The sequence below is a fragment of the Staurois parvus genome, unplaced genomic scaffold (genome assembly GCF_062004578.1).
Source record: "Staurois parvus isolate SC_StPar_1 unplaced genomic scaffold, SC_StPar_1.0 ptg000155l, whole genome shotgun sequence".
NCBI classification, from domain to species: Eukaryota; Metazoa; Chordata; class Amphibia; order Anura; family Ranidae; genus Staurois; species Staurois parvus.
Window position 1 is genome coordinate 6,570,156 of NW_028317951.1, and position 14,611 is coordinate 6,584,766.

The window sequence follows — 14,611 nt, forward strand, 5'->3', positions numbered from 1 at the left end:
CTTTTTGCAACAATTTGTGAGAGTAGATTCACACCAGGTGTGGTAGGACTGTGTTGGGTACTATTCCAGCGCAGTCCCATCCTTGTCACTACTCCTGTCAGTCTTGTAGCAAAAGGAGGGCACCCCATCCCTACAGTAAACCATTGCACCCCTCCCCTCCACCCCTTGTCCCGGCCCTGAATGTGAGGACCTACCTCAACTCTGGGTATAGGATTCTGTATATGGAGGGTTTCTATGTGGTCTATCTATTTGTTTGTTTTTATGTTGCTTGAACTACAAGGATTTGTGCCATTTTTTTAACCTGATTAATGATGTAACCTAAACTATCTAATCAATTTGTACCCAATTAGGAAGTCCCTTGTTGATAGGTCTGAAAAAAGACTGTACAATCAGATTGTAACTTGTGTGGTGAGTTTAAAAGGTCTGGCTGACTACTCCAGGCAATGCCACTCTCCTTCAGTACTTACATACCAACCATACATTTTGAAGTATTTTCCAACACAGCAAAGCACTTAACTTCTTCCTGCCCACCCCAGCATCCATTTTAAAAGTTCTGAATGCCTGGAGATTCATGTGACCTTTGTGATTGGCTGTCACATGATCGGGAGCCAGCTACCAATCGTTAGTGGGGACTAAGTCTTTGACAGATCATTCTCTGTGCTGGGAGCACACAGTGAACATGCTCTCAGCACAGAAACATTGGCTGTCCAGTGATGCATATGTGCAGTGTGTGGGAGTTAAAGCCCACTCATGTGTTACATGGGCGAGAATAGGTTAAAAAAAAGACATTTCTTTCTACATGGGCGAGAATAGGTTAAAAAAAGACATTCCTTTCTTAACAATAGGACCCATTCAAACCAATGTGCTGCATTACAGTGCTACATTTTGAGCATGTTGATCTCCATTACATTATTCAAGCAAACTGAATAAAACAGGCCCTGTCGCTAGACTATTTATCTCAACAAACATCTTCCTATGATAGAGATGGGGACCCCACAAGAACTCCCCTTCATGCAGGGACGAGAAGAGGATCTAAGAACTACTTTCTCCCATCCTCAAAAAGCTAGGATCATTCTTTTCACACAAAAAGCTTCTATAGCCACTTGAAAACCAAACCTTTTTTTTTGGCACTTTTTGTTTAAATGTAACAATCAGTTTTTTGTGCAAAAAAATTTTTTTCTAAATCTATAAACTCTTAAAGAATAGCTTTGTGATTTTTTTTTATGTCACACGTTATTTGCGTAGCGGGTTTTCAAACACAATTTTTTGGGAAAAATACACTTTTTTGAATTTGAATGCTAAAAAATACAATACATAACCTAATTTTCTTGTAAAATATAAAAGATGATGTTATGCCGAGTAAATAGAACATGTAAATTTTAAAATTGCGCATGCCTGTGCAACTGGGACAAACGACGTACATTTTACTGTCCGTAGGCAACACTTTTGAAAGCCTTTACAGGTTACCACTTTAGATTTACAGAACAGACCTGGTGCTAGAACTATTGTCCATGATCTGACGATACTTCACGTGTGTGGGACCATTCCTGTTTGCCTGTGTGCAGGACAGACGCTTGTGTTCATCTTTGCATGCAAGCACAGGGGGACAGGGACACTTTTTGTTTTTTTGTTTTTTTCATTTTTACAGTGTCGCTTTCATTTTTTTTAAGCAGTTTTATTGCTGTCACAAAAAATTTAAACATCCCTTGTGACAGCAATAGGCATGTGACAGGTACTCTTTATGGAGAGATCTAGGGTCAAAAAGACCCCAAATCCCTTCTCTGCCCTTAAAAGCATTTAATCATACCAAGATCGATGTAATTGAATGCTTTTTTTTTTAAACATGTTGCTGTTTGTATCCGAGTAAACTGGAAGTGATGTAAGTTCATCACTTCTGGTTTACTATATCATAGAGCTAAACAAAGCCAATTATGTCTTTGTTTGGCTCTGTGATCAGCTGGCGGAAGCGCTGGCTGGTCGATTGGGACTCCCGGTGAAACAGGAGATTCCATTAAAGTGGTGGAAGGCAGTAGAAAGGGGGGATGTCCCCTACCACTGCTTCTAATAGCAATTGAGCAGCTAGTTAGCGGCTCAAATTGCTATTACAAGAGAGCCAACTATTGGCTCCAAAAAAACATTACCGGAATAATGCCTGCATCTGGTATAATGACTCAAACTCCAGCGATGTACAGGTACGTCGCTGGGGCTGAAGTGGATAGCATTTAAGTACAAAGCAGGTTATATGCACATCCTTTGGGACTGCCCAAAACTCAAGGATTTTAGGGACATTGTTAAACAAACATTTAAAATGATTACGGGTGTGTCTCTTGAAGAGAATATGACAGTGTACTTATTGCATGATACCCCTTACCTACTAAGAAGTACAAACACTCCTTACTGAAACCTTAACGCAGCCAAAGCTTGTTTTCCAGTGCTGTTGAAACAACCATTGCCTTCTACCAAATTGCATTAAAAAGGTGCAAATAGCAAGCGCAATAAGGTTCCAGGAGATATGTAGATAACCACAGTATGGACAGCTCCAACAAATCATCTGACCAACAATGAGACATGAGCACAAAAGAACAAATAAAGGAGCACTCCAAACTCTGTGGAAGTCAATAGAGAAACAAGCCCAGGAACAGATAAAATCAAAATTCACTTTTATGTTAGGTTAAAACGCATGACATGTAGGAGTGCCCAGACATCACCAAACCAATGGAGAGGAGAAACACATATTTTATATCCAGAAGCTGGAAGATGACACATGACCCTGGACTCAACAGTAGGTTGCTCAGCCCAGGAGCCTCAGCACAGTAGGAGGAGTGTGTGGATGGCAGCCTCCAGGATTACTAAAATGGTGCGTCTGCTGGAAGTCACACGTCCCAGATCCGGTTGTAATATCATACACCTGGCAAGAGACCACCCAAACAAGGTCTGGTGAGGGCAAACTGGAATCCTAGTGGAGCGCTCAAACCATGTCAAACCAAAGGAGAAAAGTTGGTCATCATGATAACATGTTTCAGGGACTTTCCCATTCCTCAGACATGATTCAGTACTACAAGCTGTCAGCTGCAAAGGCTAATGGTAGTTGTAGTTTGTGCATTCCCTGGAAACTTTTAATGAATTACGCAGCCATATGGGTGAAGACCCCTGCGGCTGCATTTTTTAAAATAGTGACTGCAGACGTGGGAATGAGATCTCCACTAACTGTCACATAAAAGCTGCAGCTGCTGGAACATGTTCCACCATAAATACTGGTGGAATATGTAACATATTCCAAAAGGTGAATTTATCCTTTAATGCCTTTTAGCAGTAATCATCTACAAAGGTTATCAATGCTTCCTACTGTAGGAATTGGGATTGGACATCATAAAACTGTAAGTGCATTCCAGTTTTGTCATGCTCTAGACCTCAGGGTAACTAAACCCATTAGGAATGTATGGCATGCAATAAAATGTACACAAGGCTACCTGAAATCTCAAAAGCCATTTAGGCCTGACCTATACTTATAGCTATCCTTCTTGACCTACAAAAGAGACCTTCTTCATCTCACAGTCGCAATATCTACACTTAATTCATAAAATCAGATATGATAAATCTGCATTATTATGGATTATATATCTAAATGTGGAAGAAGATACTGAATGAATCAAGGCCACACATAACTAGGCTACCATATATAGGAAACAGAAGAGATGTCTACCACAGCTTGCGTGACCTGCCTATCCGGGGTATATCATTTTTAGTATCTTTGGAATGGCGATCAAAAGCTGTTCCATAATATGTGGGTTATCAGATCCTGATGTGGCATGCTTGAAATTTTATTGCATTTAGAAAAATGTATCTGAGATAGTAACAGCTGCATTATCATAAAGAATGGGACATCTCATCAACCACTCCTCAGACTTTCTGATTGGTCAGGTCATTTTTGTCAACCTTTGGAACCAGAAAAGAGACTGAATCAGTAGTTGAAAGCTTTTCTTTACCATCACAAGAAGAATATCAACCAAGATCTATTTTATGAGAGCCAACACTAATCCATCTTATGCCCATTGACTGGACATTTGTTAAGTATTTTCTCTCTACTTCAAGGTCCCTGTTTACCTGCCTTGTTCCCATGCCTTGACGTTTACCTTCACCCTATCCCCACCCTGCCAGCCAATTTGAATTTCCCTATTATCCTTGGATTAGACTTTGGACTACTCTCTTAACTCAGTCTGCCTTTTGACCGCAGATTTGACCCTGACTACTCTCTGAAAGTTGCCTGCCCTGACACTAGTCTGCCATTTGACCACTGCCTGTCTGTCAACCGCACGTACTTGTTTGCTGTGCTTAGCTCACTCCTGCCCCAGTGTGGTAGCCAAGCACTATAGCATTGTGTAAGACCTGGGGGCAACCGAGTACTGGTAGGCCTGCTTGCCTTACAGGAAAGGGAACTGGTATAGGCGAAGAACACAGAGCCAGCTATAATGCCTGACCATCAACACTAGGAGTAGTCGTGACATATCCCTAATGCACTAACCCAGAACTTAAAGCACTTAAAGCCTCTTTGAAGAGCTCTACTACATAGGCTATCTCTGAATCTTTGTCTGTCGTGACAGTGTGTATTACAGAAATTTAATTTAGTCTTAACTGATTTAATAAATTAATTAAGCAGAGTGGTTAACAGTCCAATAAAGTATCTGGTGGCAGCTGATGTGTTGTCTAACAGGTTAAATGTCTAGTTAACTAAACCCAGAGGCAATTGCTTTTAGTGTGCTAGCACTTAGATTGTGGTCTTGTGAGTTGGAATATCTTTGTGCAGGGTGAGGCCGAGAGTGACATTGACACATATTGGTGACAGCACGGAGTGAGTTTGACCAGTTGTTTATCACATGTTGGTGAATGTGGCTGGGGTCTGACACTGTGTTTGTCACAAGTTGCAGTAGGTAAAATATTATTAAAAATAGTTTTTAATGCAACTTATTTATGGTAATTAAAAGAATTTGCCTTGATTTCAGCGTTTTCTAATCCTTGGTGCAGAATAAATTAGAAGAGCGAGAGACAAAAAAAAGAGGATCATCAATCTACTACTGATCCATTATTATTCCATAATAGGCTGGGGCCAGGACAGATACATAGCTGTATTTTATGACTGCAGTAGATAAAAGTAAGGTTACCAACCTAGCTGTGCTGCAGAGGAGGAATGTGTGAATCCAAGAACTGGATGGACAGAAATGAAAATCCTTTGATAGGTAACACAGTTCATTTATGTATACTGTATGTACAGGAGCGCTGGACAAAGTTATGGAAACACCAGATAAAAGAACAAAATCATTACCTAATGTGGTGTTGGACTGCCTTCAGCATCCAAGACAGGCTGAATTCCCATAGTAATTGACAAATATAAGTCTTGCAAGGTGGATAAGACAGTCCTAGTTGTAAGCTTGGGACAGTGTTCGCCACACATAACAGTGTTGGGAACAGTGTGAAGCTTGATTCATCGGATCATATTATAGTCTTCCATTGATTGATAGTCCACGATTTATCGGTGTTGCACCACTCTCTCCTCTTCTGAGCATTAATATCTGTCACTAGTGGTTTGGCAATTGCAGCTGGAGCATGAATATTTTGCTTATGGAATTTCCTCTGCACATTTTGTATGGACATGCGCTTCGGAAGACTGAGATTGAGCTTTGCTGTTACTTTTGCAGCAGATTTCTTATTCCGGGTCACAAACCTGTGCAATGTCCTTTTTGTCTCCTTCGGTCAGTTGACCATGTCTACACACTTATGCTTATCAGATGACGATTTTCTGGAACTGTATAAGCTGTCATAACCTTTGATACTGTACCTCGTGACACTGCAAATAAATTTGCAACTTCAGTCACAGAGGCACCAGCTAAGAAGGCATCAACAATTTTCCTCTCTTTGAAACTCAGTAAGTTCTGACACAACTCCATATTACTAACAGTGAACGCAGTGAATAACAAAAGTAGGGGTTCCCACCTATTAGCTAGGTTTCTCATCACACAGTGGAAGCAAAATAATGTTACATCACTTCAGCTTTCAACACAAAACATTGTCATCACTTTCACACCTGCAAACAATGTTGTGTTTCCAATATTTGTCGAACCCCTGTATCTACTGTATATACCTGTATATATACTGTAGTATGTATATTTGTATTTAGCTGTTTGCCTGGAGCTTCTAGCTGTTTGCCTGGAGCTTCAGCTTTAACATGTTCTAAACTATAGTCAAATATTAACAGGATTAAATAATGTAATGTAAAGTTAATATTACAGATGAACTAATAATTGATTACCTGGCTGATTATCTAATCAACGCTTGTGATGCTGTTTTCAGAGTTTAGACTTGCCCATCTGCCTTTTTATTATATTAAATTAAAATAAAATATCTGATTTCATTTTTATTCTATTAAAAAAAATAAAGTGTGGCTCCTAACAACAGAAAAACAGAACGATAGTCACATAGACTGGTGTCTTTACAGCGACAGGTGTATGGGCATGCTAAGGTTTGGTATAATGTTTGCAAAAAAGTATTGTAAATAGGTAGCTGATTTAATCTTTGAACTGAATAAAAAATTTATAAGAAGAAGTAATATTGTTGCTGTGACACATTTGTCACATTCCGTGCCTATGTCATGCGCTGATTATTTTTGATGGATTAGGATTAACACAGTTGTTTGTATGTAGGTTAGTGCAGGATTATTACAACATGCTACATTTTATTGTCTTCCCACAAACTGAAATACTGTATACAAGGCTTTTTTTACTGCTTGTCAACATAGCACAGAGGTCCTAATAAACAACATGAGAATAATCCTTATAGAAACAATGCCTTTGGAATGTACAGTAAATCAGTGGTTCTGATTCCTTGGAGTCAAGGACCACTGAACAGCTTTCTTCAAGGAAAGCAGTAAGCTTTGTCTTTAGTATAGGGATTTTGTTAAGCTGTTTATATTTACACTATATATACAGCAATACTTTATATTGGACAGAGATGAAATATTTATTAGTGTTAAGAAACCACCCAGACTGTGCAGCTGCAGTTGTCTTGCAGACAGCCAGTGGTCAATGCATCTGTGCTTAATGTATACATACAATACACCCTAACTAAATAATTACACTATTAGTTTGCTAAACACTATGGGGGAAATTTACTAAAACCAGAGAATCTTGTGCAGCTGTGCGTAGTAGCCATCTTCTAACCTCAGCTTGTTCAATTAAAGTGGTTGGAAAGGTTCAATGTGTTTTACCTTCGTGCATTTTATGCATGAAAGTAAAAAACATTCTGTGTGCAGCAGCAATTCCCAGCCCCCATAATGCTTATCTGAGCCCCATCTTGTTCCAGCGATGTGCACAAGAGCAGCAGCTCTCCGAAGTCTATCCCTCCTCATTGACTGTGACAGCACCAGGAGCCAGTGGCTCCCTCTACTGTCAATCACAGCCAGTAAGCCAATAAGGAGAGAATGGAGGCTGAACTTCGCTCTGTATCTGAATGGACAGACAGAGCAGCGGCTCAGGAGTGCTCCCATAGCAAGCTGCTTGCTATGGGGGCGTTCAGCAGGAGGGAGGGGCCAGGAGCATGGGCGGGGGACCTGAGAAGAGAAGGCTCAGGCTGCTCTGTGCAAAACCACTGCACAGAGTAGGTAAGTATGACATGTTTGGTATTTAAAAAAAAATCAGTCTTTAATATCATTTCAAGCTTTGACAATAAAAACTAGAAGTTGATTGGTTTCTCTACAGATCCCACATTTTGCACTCTCCAGTTTTAGTAAATCTCTCCCTATGTCTTATAAACAATTTTCATTTTTTGAAAAATAAAACACTAATTCTCACCTTTTTCATCCGTTGCTGCATCTTATCTCCTGATGCTTCTTGACATCAACTACCTGTCGACATTCATGCACTCCAGCGTTGGCTAAATGGCATTTTTCCATGGCAGGGTTCCTGATGATAGCAACAACATATCCTGCCTGTGTTATGCTGGGTACACACTGTTCTGCTGAACCAGCCAACATCTGGTCAGTGTGTACAGCAGCCTGACCATCTTTTGTTGAAGGGACATGCTGGAAAACCAGCAGCCGATCAGAGCTTTCAGCCTATGGCATGACTCCCTCAAACAAGACAGATAGTAAGTGGAGGGATGTGGTGAAGAAACATTTGGACACTCATTCTGCGAGTGGGTCTGGACATGTTATTTCTGCTCCCTGTGAGGTTATATAAGATCCCTTATATTATGTTCCTCTTCTGGTGCATCACATCATTATTGTTTAAACAAGCAAGAATTTTCCTTTTTTTATGGAGAAACTTACCATTCTGAACATAGGAGACATAACCCTACCCTCCATTTCCTACTTTTGGTCTATATTGGACTCTGGAATGGCTGCTGACCTGCTGTAGAAAGACATTGAGGATAATCTAAAAGTAGAAGAACGAGATGGTCTTTCTTCTGAAACCGAGGCTTCACCAATGGAAAAGGCTGCTTCAGCCATTATTTCTCCCAAGCTCAAAGTTACCATACCTGTCTTTGTTGGTGAGGTTTGCTCCTGTCTTAATCTGGAGATCCAAAAGTCACCAGTATGGCTTCCAAAATGGCTGCAAAACTGGCCAAAACATTTTCTATGCACTCTTTGGTTGAGGACATTTTATATGGGGACCGTCAACACCCTGAGAAAGTGTAAGTACCCCCTAAGCAATTTTTTCAGCAATACCCTATGGAAGATGTATTTGGCAAAAATTTGTTGGGGTTTTCTGTGGTTCCTACTATTGCCCTGAAAATCCTTAAAAGTCCTGGAGAAAGATGTTCTGGAACTTAAAAATGCTGTACACAAGAGATTTGAATCACTCTTCAAGGCCTCTTTTCTGCTTATTGTCCCCGCATGCAGCTTTTGATTACTTCAATGAAAATTTGTGAGACCCTTGCAGTCAGGAAGTATGTCCAGAAACCCTGGTTCCATTCTTACAGATCCATATTTTAAACATCTGAAATGCCTCTCTACTGCTCTGCGGTAGTGTTTGGATAGTCTTGGAGACTACCGACAGCTGTTGCTCAAGTTAGGCTTTCTGTTCATTCAGATGTGCTGTAAAAATAGGGACACGCTTACCCCTAAATGTTCAGTCATTAGTTTGGATTGAACACTAGCTGTTCAGATGTTCATTTAAATGCTGAACACTTAGGACATTAGATGTGGACAGCTGTCAGCTGACAATGGTTGCTAAGAGAGCAGCGGGTGCATGCACCCACCTCATTCGTACCAACCACTGACATTACCCATTCAATTACATGGTTGTGAAATCCCCGGTCACGTAATCAAATGAACAGGGATTGGAGGGGTTACATCATTGCCTAAGTATGGCCTCTTGGCCATATCTCCACCATTTTGGTAATACAGCTAATCATTCGGCTATGGCTAACATTGGGATCAGTATTGTGTGCTTTGTCATTGGGGGGGTTTTTTCCAACAGTTGGTGGGCAGCAACATTTGAGACATTTGTAAATGTCACTTTTGCTGTAGCACATCCTACAACAAGAATGAAAAAAATTCAAAGCATCCCGCCAAAATAAATACATAAATGCCTCAAAATAAATAAATATCATATCTTTGGAGGAGTCTGTGTGCTGTTCATTTGTGGGAAATTTTAAACACCCCTTTCCTTTGCAAATGTCAGTGCTGCTGCTGCACTTTCTGTACAACACAGAGATGTGCCCCTTCATAAGTAGGATTAGGGCACACCTCTAACCACTTGATCTCCAGACCAATTCTGACATTCCTCTCCTACATGTAAAAATCAACATTTTTTTACTAGAAAATTACTTAAAATCAGTAAACATTATATATTATTTAGGCAGAGGCCCTAGAGAATAAAATGGTGGGTGTTGCTTTTTTCTATGTCAATTATGCAATTATTTTGGAAAAAATGCACTTTAATAAATTTTAATGCACAACAGCACAATATGATACCCAATTGTTTGGTAAAATTTAAAAAATGATGCTATTCTGAGTAAATAGATACCTAACATGTCACTCGCACATGCTCGTGGAATATCAACAAATGTCGACAAACTTGTGGAATGTCGATAAACTACAGTACTTCAAAATCTCCATAGGCGACACTTTAAAAGCCTTTATAGGTTACCAGTTTAGAGTTACACAGGAGAATTATTGCTCTGACTATAATGTTTGCGGTAATACCTCACGTGTGTGGTGTGAACACTGTTTACATATGCGTACACAACCTACGTATGCATTCACCTTTGTGCATGAGCTTTAAAACGTTAAAACTTTTTAAAATTTAATATCCCTTCATATTTATGAAGTTACATACCCAGACATTAAAACAAGAGGTATTAGAGCTGTATTCCTAGAGAGGATCATGGTGACTGAGTTTCCCACCAGGCTACACATCCATTCTGAAATGTGGACTGTCAGCTTAAGGCCATGACTGGTACCATGGCACTATATCCTGTAATTTGCGATATGCTCTGTTACTATCCACTTTTTGTATGCATACGGTTTTTGCTCAATAAAGTGTTACAATTTTCCTGCTGGTGCGGTTTTCTCACTTTTGTCTTCCTTTGTAGTTTTGCATAGAGCCTAACTATAGAATGTGCATCAGGTGCAAGGCATACCACACTGTAACTGCTCTCTTACCCTTGTTTTTCATCACTCCTCAGCGCTGGCTTACAGTCCCCTGCAAAAGATAAATGGTCGCAATTTATCTTTTTTATTTATTTGAGTTGACACTGACTTGCTACTGGTATTGATCAGTACATGCTCATCGCATTTTTTATTGCTATCATATTGTTTCATCACAGTGTTTTGGGTAGTTGGGAATACATGAAGTATTATGAGCAGAGGGCCCCATGGACTGTTTTTTATGTTTTCTCTCTTTGTTGCTGCTGTGCTATGTGTCTAAAAGCCACAATGCTCTATGAGTCCTTTATCATTTAACAAATATTTATTTGTAAAACAAAGATTGTATACATACAACAAAATATATAAGAATGTCAGTTATATAAAAATAAAATAGAGTTGCAAAAACAACATTATAGTTTTTCTTTAGGTATATAAAACTCTTTGTATCATGAAAAGAGCTGGGAAGCACCTTTCCCAGCATGATAATCAGCTGGCCTTTCTCAAAACAGAGAAAACAAGGTCTTCTCTTTCTATGCTGGCTTGTGATGCTTAGCAGAAATGACATTTTCCCTTTGACAAAAACAATGCGTTCAGCTGAAATATGATATGCAGGCATAGTGAGCTATGCTCTTTCGCTGCACATAGGATGGTAGACAAGGCTTGGAATATGCAATATACTGTATGAGGATTGCTAAGTCAAGCTTTCCATTTTGTGAAGAGTGAGAGACATATGTGTTACAAGCCAGAGGTTGGCAGCTAATAAAATGACAGATAAGCTCATTTTCAGAGATAGCCAAGTATGGGTTGATGTTTAATTAGGTGAGTATGACTGCTTTCTTGGCTGGAACAAAATGGTGATTATCATAAAAATGAATATTAGTAAATCTATTGCTCTGACTTTGTCCATTTTCTTTATATATAAAAAATATTATATGGGAAAGAAAGAAATAATTATTTGGCAATAGAGCCTTAACATTTGAGTACAGCATTGTTCAAGGAATGAAAGAATATTGTTTAATCTTCATTTTGACATTAACAAACAAAGGCCCTTTAGATATAATGGGCTTCTGCACTAGCTGAAAGCCACATGCTGAACACTCATATTGTGGGGAAGGTAAATGTGTTTAGGTCCAACAATTTGCATAACTTATATAAAAAATTTGCCCAAGTTCACACTGAAGCTGATGTATGAGTCAGAGCTCAATTAAAAGTCTTGCATATCAAAGACGTTTATGACACATTGTCAAATCAGTAATTACGGTCTAGAGTGGTCATTAGAAAATGCATTAGAATTAAAACTACCAATTCCATTTTAGTATGGTCCAGTTTATGGTAACTTACGATAAGAGAAACACTGTACCTCACATTTAAAGAAGAGGTATATATATGTTAAGTATGATGTCTCTTCAAGTTTTGGCAATTTTTCGAATGTTATATGCCATGTACCCAAAGCTACTGTATATGTCCTGTTTACTGTTAGACTGAGTTCTAACCTATACATTGTCCTACCATTCAGGAAAACATGTTGCCAGAAAGCACGGTACTCTAGGTGTGTTAAAAAAGTGCAGGTCTGGATTTTGTTTCTTTGCTGCATGGTGGTAGTCCATTTCAAATGAATGGGCTGCCTAAACAATGTGCATGTTACCACACTGTGTGCAATTTTATACAATATTTTCAAAATAAAGAATTCCTACTGTTTTTGAATGATGTCACAATATAGTGAACAATTCAACTAAACTCTGCAATGCATTAACTACAACAACATATCTGCAAAAATAAAAAATGAAATTTCTCATTCACAATAGCAGCTCAAAATCCTCAATAAATGCAAAATAGCACTGAGAAAATAGAGTTAGCCACAGTATAGGGTACCAAAAACCAGGTTAATAAGTTTAGCAAGATCACATGTATTTAACCCTAATGTCAAAATTAGCCCCCAGATGCCATCAATAATTTGATTCTGCCCTGTCCACTGGTTGGCAAATAACTCTCTTACATTCTTATAGCTGGTTTGCCACATAGTTGAATACTAAATAATTGCACTATGGGAAGCAGGAGAGGCATACCACAGGAGGGATATTGGATGGAGACAAGAGACATACTACCAGGGGGATGGGGGGTGTGTGCTAAAAAAGGATAGGAGGGACAGAACATGGATAATGCAAGAGGTGAGGCAGAATACATAGGCGGCGGTGAAGGTGGGGAATAGTATAAGGGCTATGCATAGCAGAAGGTTTTTTGCTCTCTCTCTCTCTCTCTCTCTCTCTCTCTCTATACACTGCTCAAAGAAATTAAAGGAACACTTTTTAACCAGAGTATAGCATTAAGTCAATTAACCAGCTGCCGACCGCAGATAGCCGAATGACGGCTTTACTGCGGCCGGCCAGTTCTGGGTGGACGTCATATGACGTCTTCCCAGAACGCGCTCTCCTGCGCGTCCCAGGGGGCGCGCACCCGGCGATCTCCGTGATCACAGCTGATCACGTGATGTGGTAAAAGGCCAATCACAGCGGCCTTTTACCACGTGATCAGCGGTGTCCAATGACACGCTGATCAGAGGGAAATGCAAGTGCCGGTTCTCCGCTGCACTTTCCTAACGCTGTCAGATCATGAGGAAAGTACTGCCGAGAACCGGCAGTTGTCAGAGCGGGGATCGGCACCGATCATCAGGGCACTGATGATCAGTGCCCTGATGATCGGTGCCCAGCAGTGCCACCCGCAAGTTCCGCCCAGCAGTACGCCCACTAGCTCCGCCCACCCATGCCCATTAGTGCACCCACCTGTGCCCAGCAGTGCACCCACCTGTGCCCAGCAGTGCACCCACCTGTGCCACTCTGCAGTGCCACCTACCTGTGCCCAGAAGTGCCACCTACATGTGCCCAGCAGTGCCACCCACCTGTGCCCACCCACCTGTGCCCACCAGTGCCACCCACCTGTGCCCACCCACCAGTGCTGCCCACCAGTGCCACCCACCAGTGCAGCCCAGCAGTGCTGCCAGTCAGTGCCACCAGTCAGTGCCCAGGGGTTGTGCCAGTCAGTGCCGCCAGTCAGTGCCCAGCAGTGATGCCAGTCAGTGCCATCTATCAGTACCCATCATCAGTGTCACCTATCAGTGCCGCCTATCAGTGCTGCATATTAGTGCCGCCTATCCGTGACCCCTAATTAGTGCTGTCTATCAGTGCCGCCTATCCGTGCCACCTCATTAGTACTGCCTATCAGTGCCCTTTAGTGCTGCCTATCAGTGCCCATCAGTGCCGCCTATCAGTGCCTCATCAACGCACATCAGTGAAGGAGAAAAAATACCTGTTTGAAAAATTTTATAAAAGAAACAAATAAACTTTTTTTTTTTTCAAATTTTTTGCACTTTTTTTATTTATAGCGCAAAAAGTAAAGCGCCCAGTGGCAATTAAATACCACCAAAAGAAAGATGAAAAAAATGATCAAAATTTCATATGGGTACAATGTTGCATGACCGCGCAATTGTCAATCAAAGTGCGGCAGCGCTGAAAGCTGAAAATTGGCCTGGTAAAGAAGGGGGTATAAGTGCCCGGTAGGCAAGTGGTTAAACTCATTGGATAGTGATCTGGTCAGTTAAGTAGCAGAGGGGGTTGTTAATCAGTTTCAGCTGCAGTGGTGTTAATGAAATGAACAACAGGTGCACTAGATGGGCAACAATGAGACAACCTCCAAAACAGGAATGATTTTACAGGGGGAGGACACTGACATTTTTTTCCCTACTCATCATTTCTGATTGTTTGACCCTAGCCAAATGCAAAACTAGTGAAGTGTTACTACTGGTAGCATGAGGCGATACCTGGACCCTACAGGGGTTGCCATGCAGTCCAACTTCTCCAGGATGGCACATCCATACATGCCATTACCAGAAGGTTTGCTGTGTCTCCCAGCACAGTCTCAAGAGCATGGAGGAGATTCCAGGAGACAGACAGTTACTCTAGGAGAGCTGGACAG